Here is a 9551-nt window from a genome sequence, read left to right as displayed (position 1 = left end):
ACACATCTTTACAGGCACATGACAATGGAATGTGACAGCAGATGGACCAATCCTGAAGGGACATGTCACATATAAAATGCCTGCTTGCTGTTAAGAGGCTACATGTTTCTTCATGTGCCGAAAGGACACTAAGCATGTAGCCCACCCACACTGTGCCAAGGAAGGTACACAGTTCATTGTGATTGGTGGCAATTCCTCCTGTGCCAGTGGTACATGATGATTAGTGGAAGCTTTGATTAAACAGGGAGCATATGTAAGGCTTCTATCCTGTGAGAAACGTTTCATGAGCTAGCATATTATTTTTATGTCTGAACGGACGTCCATATATATGACATGTGGAAGGCATCTTTTGCTTGTGTATGACAGAATTTCATGTTTGAAGCATTACATAATCCCTTTTGACACCTGGTACAGAAAAATGCCTTCTCCCTCTTCTGTCTTCTCTGGAGGGCTAAAAGCCTAGAGGGATACTTTAAGGTTCTGGGGAATTCCTCACATTTGTATGTCTTAGGTTCTCTTTGGATTCTCTCTTGGTTGCCCTCACATGTGAAATTATCCTCATGGATCAGGCAGTCTTCAGTCTGTTCTGGCCAGGAGTTATTCTCTGGTTATACCTCCTCCACCAGGACACCTACAGAAGAAGATGCCTTCTATGACTCTTCTTGGTACCTTGAGGTGACTTGATTTCATTTTCTATAATCCTGAGATATTGCATCAGAAACTCACCCTTACTCAGGCTCAGAACCATTGTCTTTTGGGATAATAAAAATGGAGTCTTTATCATTTACAGGACACTTACCACCACCATTTAATTACTAACATTCAAGGATTGTTGTAGCCATCTTCAATGTCTTCATGTCCTGTGGAAATAAAACAGTTTATGATACTGTGCCCAAGAGAGGGTCCTCAAACAACACCACTCCTGTTTGCTAAGTGATGCTCACCTGTTCTCAATAAAAAGTCTTGGGGGATCTGCAAGTGTTTTTCTTGCATTCTCTTGTGTTGATGATGTTGCTGATTGCTATTCTTTCAGAAGGTTGTTGACTTCTTTTAAGCATATATTCTCAAAAATGAAGACTTTCTGTCCCTGCATATACACAGGAAACTGTAAGCAGTGTCAGATGACAATTATCAGTGAATCTGCCCTCCAATCAATTGCATGGAATCACTGGACTATGGGTTAGCTTTTTTGTCTACCTCTCATTTCTAATGCTCTTATCTTGGTATTCACAGGTTATGTTCCCTTAAGTAACTACTAAATATATATCCATAAGTTTTGCATCTCTGTTGCTAAGGAAAAAGTAAAGTTATGTTTCTGTCATGTCTGTCTACAACATTATCTTCAACTCATCAGTATGCTGAGAGAGGAAACATAATACTGGTCCAGACTGGAATATATGATCTTCCCACTTCCAATAAGGCCTCTCAGTCTTCCAAGGATTTTCCCTCATTGCAGCCAAGACATGGCTGCGATCACAAAGTTGTTATCTTAGTAAAAGTATACCAAGGATCGATATGATTTGCACAATGGCAATTAGAAAAGTATATATGGAATGTTTGAAAATTTTCACCACATTGCTACTTCTGTCAATGACTGAGAATTATGAAAACATACATAATGAAATATGACCAGATTTAATTACATATATATTAAATATTTCAGTTTTCAAAATTTGCATTGCATTTCCCTTATTCATCAAGAAAATTCTTATTGGCGTGTGTTGAATATGAATTTGAGAGTCTAATTTCAACATAAGAACTAATATTCTCAAATATTGTTTTTTTGGTGATAAAGGCAGTGTATCTTAGAATGGGTGCCTTGTATTCTAGTCTGTTCACAACTCACTAATTAATTGAGAAAGACTTGGAACTACAATCCTAAAACTTCCTTATCCCCAGTGCTATGGTCCCAAAGATGCATCACTACATCAAGCATTCTTTTTCTTTGCCTGTTTTTGTTTGTGGTTTTGATGGTGGTGTTCTTCTGTTTATAGATAATCACCCCGTGCCAATGTAGCCTTGGATATGCTAGAACTGATAGATAGTCCATGTTGACCTAACAGTGAAATAAACTGGACTCTGAAATCTTAATGTTGGGATTTAAAACGTGCATTAAGGAGTGAATTTCTCCAAATGCTATAATTTCTAGATTTAATTGTGTCACCTGAAATTTATACATTGAGATCTTATCCCCTAATATTGAGGTCTTATGTTAATCACAACAGAAAAGACAAAATCCAAATTCCATCATATCCAAGACTCCTAGAAGCCCAGCGACTAAAATTTATGAAGTCTAAAGTCTTCCAAATCCATATCCAAAAATTTTGAATGATGAAGCCTCAAGCTGAAAAGCTGCCATGAGAGAAAAAAATGTCATTTGAAAGGGAAAGAATTCCAAATTTATCAAATGGCTTATCCAAAAAGCACAATGTTTTATTCTAGAGTAAAAAGAAAATTCATGAAATGGACTGGCTTTGGTGGCTCATGCCTAGCGGCAGAGGCAGGCTTTTAGAAGTGACTGTAATTCTAGATGTTCTATAGAGAGAGTTCATGGACATCTGGGGCTGTTACACAATGACAGTATGTCTTGAAAAACAAAAAACAAAATAAAAACCAAACAAAAGCCTGATTTGTCTGCACTGATACTCATTACATTTGATGATAATCTGGATTTTAATAAAATAAAGCAATGTTGGTCAGAAGAATGATTCCTATGAATGTATTTGTTTTCATGAGTATAAGAAACCTACTACTGGATTGGTGTGATTGCTCAGGCCATTAATGCCGGCACTTGGGTTGCAGAGGCACAGGAATCTTAGTGAGTTCAAGGCCAGACTGGTTTACATGGAGAGTTCCAGTATAGGCACAGTGTTACAAAGCAGAAACCTTGTCTGGAGAAACAAAACAAAACAAAATAAAAAAAATGAAAATAAAACATACCTACATGTGTCCAAGTATTTACTTCTTTTCTGAGAATTGCATGGGTTACAATTCAGGGTAGCCCTGGAATGGTTGCAAAAAGCCAGTGAGTTTTAATCCCTTACACACAACTTAAATTCCAACTCTAGGTAAACACAGGCTGGTGGGTCTCTTATTTGAGGCCAGCCTGAGCCACAGAGACACAAAGTCTCTCAAAACAACAGTAATTAGGAAGGGAAACAAAAGGAATGTTTGAAGTAATATGGTAGCCTTATAATCCCAGAAGTAACAAGCAGAAGCACAGGATTTGAGTGTAAGTTCATCCACAATTAGCGAGTTTGAGAAAAGACTTGGCTACAATAAGACATGTTGCAACAACAAAAACAATGATAAAAACAAATAAGCAAAGTGAAATAAAAATAAAGAAGGACTAAGAAGAGAAAATCAAAACACCCTTTCCTTTTGGCCACACAGCTTTAATTCCTACCTAGATCACGGTCTTCACATTATGTCTATAAAACTCATGTTTTCACAAAAGAAAATACATGCCGCACTCTCTGCCAACAGAGATGGCCTGCTTCAGCCTCTGCCTTTTCTATTTTATACATCAGACGCCTCCTGGGTGCCTGCTCTCCTCTGTCTTATTCTAGTGCTAATGGATTACAACATGGAAGAAAACTCATTTGACCTCTCTTAGCAGCTATCAATCATAAGTACCTCCTTGATAAAAGGTGGAAATTTTCCAATTTTGATCAAAAGTACATTGAATATGCAAGGAAGAAGGCATGAACACACGGAAGTAGGAAAAAGTGAGGAAATGAAGAAAAGATAATATTTTACTGTTGTCAGGAATTAATGATTATATTTGGGATCTTATCTAATTAATTAGATTTTCACAGGAAGGAATGAATTCTATTCTCCCATTAGTCATATAGACTCTGCAGTCCTTCCTAAAAGTATACTCAAGTCTCATTTCTAATCCTAGAAATAAAGTCAAATCACCCTACCTAGCTATGTCTCAGGTTTTTAATTGTTCACATCATTGTTTTCTCTGATTTTACATTTTCTTCAGCCAGTTAATCTCTCTAGTTCAAGCTCATGCTGGAAGGGATAACTCCTCTATGGAAGGTGATTTTTGAGGACAGGTCTGTCTTTCTTCTGGCACTGAGAGCCACAGAATGGAGCCACCTGGCCAAGCCCACAGATGAGGGATTCCTGAACCTGCTTCTCACTCACTGTACTAGGAGGGTATTGACAATCATTGTGGGCACAGGAATTTTCTTCATCCTTCAACACATCTCCATTTGGATATACTACAGGGTCACATCCAGGACAGGGAATTGTTCTTCATAGGGTTTGGGGGGAAGAAGCTGGATAGCTAGCAAGTCAGTATAAATTATGCTTTGTTTGTTTGCAGGATGTCTCTTCAGCATTGGGTCACCAGCCCTATACTGCCAATTGCAGGTTATCCAGGTTACAGTCCACAGTCACTGCATTGAGATGTACCACATGAAACCGGGGAAACCCCCACCTTGTGGTTCCCACAGCAGCTTATTCAGAAGCCTGGCAGAACCCTTCCCAGGTTTTTTAATGAAGGCATATGCTAATATTTTAGCATCATTTCCATCAGATTACTTCCATTCCACCTTCAAAGGAGTAGCTCTCCAACACTGGTATGTCTTGCTCATCTATCAGAGTGTATTTGGTCTTCCTGACCACCTGGCAAAGATACATGAAGCCCCACTTAAAGTCCGTCATGGCCATCCCTGCATTCTAGCTAGGTGGATCTGCTCCCTCCAGAGGCAAAAGTTTTAGGAAGGAATAAATGGATGACTCTGAAATGAGGCCAGCTACCTGGGAAAAGATGAAAGCAGCCATGATTCTTGGGAAAGGTTTAGACCAACTGAGGCTCTTGGAAGGAACAATCTCACCCTGTTGAGGTGCCTGCAGGCTGTGCAGTGTGCTCAAGATTTCCCTGTTTTGTGAGCTATCACCTGTGCTTGGGTGAACTTCGGTGATGCAGCTGTCTTTTGTTAATTATGACTCCTTTAAGTAACCCCTCTTCCATATCCCTGTATGTAGCTCCAGTGAAACTCATCATTTCACCAAATTGGACTTTAGTGTCATCTGAGTTTCACTCTGTTATGGGTTCCATGTCTTGGGTGAGCTGACATGTGTTGCATGTCCTCAGGACATCAAGGCTCATTTGTTTTCATATTATTATGAATAGGGTGGTAATAAACATAGTTGAACAACTTTCTCTTTCCAGTGTGAGTGTGTGTGTATAAAATGTGTGAGAGAGCATGTCTTTGGTGTTCAAGGGAAAAACTTGAGTGTCCATGTTTGTCTTTTACTAGCATTGCTACCTGTCCAGCTTCTGAAAATTTTCTGGTCTCTATTTAATACCAGAGACACTGGGATTACAATCTTGGGGAGTCTTCACTTTCAATAAACATATTACCTTTAAAATTTAATGGGATTGGTAGCAGGGAAACTACAGAAGCCTGACTGACATCTGAATACTGTAGAATACTACTTTACATGAATAGATTCAAAACTTGAAAATGCTTTCTGTGAGTGAACGCCAGATCTTATGAGGAAGAAGGCAATGGAAGTTAATTAATACAATGATCTTGGAGAAGGTATTCTTGGGTACAGACTTATCTATTTCTTGGAATTTATATGTGGTGTCATTTTCACAAGGGGAATAGTGTCTCAGTTCCACTGAAAAGAAAAAGGGGGTGTTCTCATAAAAGGGTGAATGAAATAGAACCATATATTAATTGTAACATTTGCCTGAATATGCCTCACAGCCAACTCCAGTGTGCAGTATTCTGTATTCCTCTCTAGGTCGTCTCAGGGCATTTGATACTGTAGACATCCTTGCCCAGGCTGCTAGAAGTAGGGAAATTTTTTTTTACTTTTTGAAGATCTTGGATGTGGGGGAGGTGCATTTAGGAGTTGCAGATATAAGATTACCATGAGATGTAGCCTAGCCTGAGCTATTAGTCCCCAAGAAGAAATTGTGTATGGCCAAGGCCCACAGCAGCAGCAGCTGTCAAAACTATGCAGTTGAAGCCACAACTGTGGATAGGAGACAAATGTAGAGCCTCAACCCAGGCTCAAGTTTCCACCTTAGTTGCTGCCTGAGGCACAAAGGATTCTCAAAGCTCAGGTCCATCTCCTGAGGAGTTCTGCCTAAAACTCCTTCAAGACCTGTGACTCATAGCCCTGATGATACAAGGTTACCATATTGTTGGGAGCTGCAAAGTACTGCACCCAAAAGATGGCACTGGTTTCTACCTTCCGCCAACCCAACGGTGAGTGCTCTCTGTGGTAATCAACTCCTAATTTGGTAAAGGCCATGTATCCTCTTAATTCTGCTTGGAGACAACCTATCCTGGCGCGACACATAGGGTTACATGATTTGTAGGTGTAGACTATATCAGGCCCCATCTTTCTCTACCGGGGACCGCCATTCACTGTAAATCAAAGTTCCCGATCAAACTGTGAGAAGAAGATTCCTCGGTGTTTCCTGGTTCTTGCTGGTCAAGGGTGGACACCATACCAAGTCCCACTTATCACTTTATTGTGAACCTTTGGTTCAGACCTAAAATTGACATATCATGGAAGAGGTGGCCTTGCAGACAAGGGCCAGGATATTGCATAATCTGTGGCATTGGGGAAATTGGTCCTCCTGTGTCCTAAGGACCTCAAGTCAAATCCTGGTGTTGGCTCATTGATTTCAGCATCTCAGTCAAGCTCCAGAGTTTGTGCACCTGCCAACTGAAGTGTGTTGTGCATGAAGTTTTGTTTTCTCTTCAGACAGATGGCATATGCTGAAGCTCCTATCACTCCTCCCTTCTCCTCCCAGAATGTAAAAGTAGTAGGCATATGCCACCTCTGCACTCACATCATTTCCTTTATTTAGTCACTGGCGCTAAATCAATATTGCCCAGGCTTCTGATGAATTTTCTGTGAACTTCTTGCTTTTGTGACCTGGATGGTGTGATTTTAACTGGTAAAGAAGTTTGGACAACAATGAGAAAGAAATTCCACATAAAATCTTGGGGAATTGGCAGTGATAATTGTAGCACCCAGAGGTTTCTAAGACACCATGAGGAGAACAAGGCCTCAGAATGAAATAACTATGGCTCATATGGGATCACAGAGACTTATCTGACAATCAATCACCCTGTATAGAATTGAGTAAGTCATTGCCTGGAGAGATGGCTTATAAGATGAAAACACTGACTGCACTTCTACAGGACCTGAGTTCAATTCCAAGTACTCAGATTGCTCACAGCTAAGTATAACTCCAATTCCAGGGAATCTGGAATGTTCACCCAGATACAAATGTATTCAAAACAACAATGTACATGAAAAAAAATTAAAAGACCCAAATAAGTCCTCTGAACAGGTATTTTGCTTGTTTAACTTGATATTTTTTGTGGGTCTTCTAACTGTGGATGTGGCACTGACTCTGACTAATTTCTTTGATTTGGGGAATTTTTCTGTTTGGTGTGTTTCCTCATCCTGCCTTGATAAGAGTGCTTGTGGCCAGCCAGGCAGTGGTGGAGCACACCTTTAATCCCAGCACTGCTGAGGCAAAGGCAGGCAGATCTCTGTGAGTTCCAGGCCAGCCTGATCTCCAGAGCAAGTGCCAGGATAGACTCCAAAGCTACACAAAGAAAACCTGTCTGGAAAAAAAAATGAGTGCTTGTGGCCAGTCTCAATGAATTTGGTTGTTGTCACTGGGAGGCCCACTATTTTCTGCAGGTGAATAGAGGAGGAGAGGATCAGAAATAGAGGTGAGGTGGGGAGAAAGGACAAAAAGGAGATGGGAGAGATTAAACTGCAGTGAGGATGCATATGAGGGAAGAATAAAAAATGAAAAAGTTCAACGTAGAATTTTCCTTTCTCTTTGCATTCATTTTCTTCCTTTGATTTTTGATTTGCCTTTTGTTTTCTGAGACAGGGTTTCTCTGTTGATAAAGATACCATGTCGAGCAGGTTGGCCTTGAACTGACTGAGGTCTCCCAGCCTCTGCCTCTTGAGTAATTTGATTGAAGTTGTATGTGATTGCTGACTGGCTCTTGGTTATCCCCCCCCAGTCATCATCCTTCTCCTCTCCCACAGCATGTGGAGGAGGACTAATTTCATTTGGTGGTGGAGGGGGTGGTGTCTCACTGCTGGAAACGGAGCCATTTTCCTTATCCTTGCCCTTTCTCGTTTTCTTTTCCTTGTCTTTCTTTCCTCTACCACTGTAACTATTCTCAGGTGGGTTTTTGAGAATGAATGTACAGAGTTTATGAGGTGTGTCAAGCATACCTCGGCACCCACAGGATTTACAAGAATTAACTATTGTTTGCTTCTTTTTGGAATGACATGCAGAACGGCTTCAGGATTCTCACACTCAGGACAAAGAACATTTTTTTTAATAAATGCATCCAACATGTGTTGCAGCTTATTCACCTCATGTGATCCCTTGGCAAAGTACTGGTCATTCTTAGCATCAAATTGGGTCTGTGCCCCCAGCTCACATTCAAAGTATTTAATGGGATACATTGGAAGCCGATTAAGTGCCTTTGCAATGTCAACTATATTGACTATAACTATCTTGATTTCATTTCCTTTGCCCTCAACCTTGGCATCAAAAAGGGCATCCTGTAGCGATAGAACTGGTCTGACATGCTTCGGTTGACATTGACAGACATTTTGGCTTATTAGTGACTTTATCAATAAGATGAAGATATCTTTGATTGCAACTTTTTGGTATCTTCTGTCTGGAGAATAAGGGATGACATAAATGACTGCAAGTGTTCTCGGTCTCTGACATGAAAAAGTTTTCACCACTGAGGTTGAAAGCTTCTTGCTTGTATGCTCTTACCCCAATACAGGTACCATTGGCTGTGCAACAGCTCGTTTTCGTCAAATAAAGACATAAACCCAACACAACTTGCTTGAGACTGGGAGGAAGAGACACTGGCAGTGTGGCAGGCGGTGAGCAGAGGGGTGGCTTGGCAGGTGCTGCTGCTGAGAAGCAGGAGGAACTGTCCCAAGGAAGTCTGCGTCCACACCAGCAGCACCAAGCCTGGGGACCTGGCAGGGACATGGTCTTGAGCCAAGTGTTGGAGCAGAGGGAGCACACGGCAGGGGCGCGGGGCCAACACCCCCTGCGGACTCTTATATGTATTTTTATCTGTGGATATTAGCCATCAAATGAATGATAACAACGCTATAACCTATGGCCTTGTATAAGTTAGTTATAGAAGGAGTGGCAAGGGGTACATAATGTGTTGTTAGTTTGGCTGCTTTGCTTTCCTGCCCTGGGGGTTGTACAGTGTACATACTCATCTTCAGCCACTAAAGCAATACCTCTGCATATTTTCTATGTTCCCTTTTAAAAGCGCCTTGAGCAATTACTATCCTCCTTTCTCTCTCCCTTCCCTTCTTTCTTTCTTTCTTTCTCTCTCCCTTCCCTTCTTTCTTTCTTTCTTTCTTTCTTTCTTTCTTTCTTTCTCTTTCTCTTTCTCTCTCTCTTTCTTTCTTTCTTTCTTTCTTTCTTCCTTTCTTCCTTTCTTTCTTTTCCTTTCCTTCTATCTCTCTCTTTCTTTCTTTCCTCCTTTCAT

At 40.7% G+C, this 9551-nt stretch overlaps 2 pseudogenes; both read right to left on the bottom strand.

The window, feature by feature from the left end:
• Positions 1–3987: 3987 nt before the first annotated feature.
• LOC100763941 lies at positions 3988–4677 on the bottom strand (annotated as a pseudogene).
• A 1247-nt stretch (positions 4678–5924) lies between these two features.
• On the bottom strand, positions 5925–8636 carry LOC100758349 (annotated as a pseudogene).
• Between the last annotated feature and the right edge of the window lie 915 nt (positions 8637–9551).

The sequence above is a fragment of the Cricetulus griseus genome, unplaced genomic scaffold (genome assembly GCF_003668045.3).
Source record: "Cricetulus griseus strain 17A/GY unplaced genomic scaffold, alternate assembly CriGri-PICRH-1.0 unplaced_scaffold_157, whole genome shotgun sequence".
NCBI lineage: Eukaryota > Metazoa > Chordata > Mammalia > Rodentia > Cricetidae > Cricetulus > Cricetulus griseus.
The sequence above is the reverse complement of the archived record's forward strand: the minus strand, read 5'-3'. Positions and strand labels throughout refer to the sequence as shown.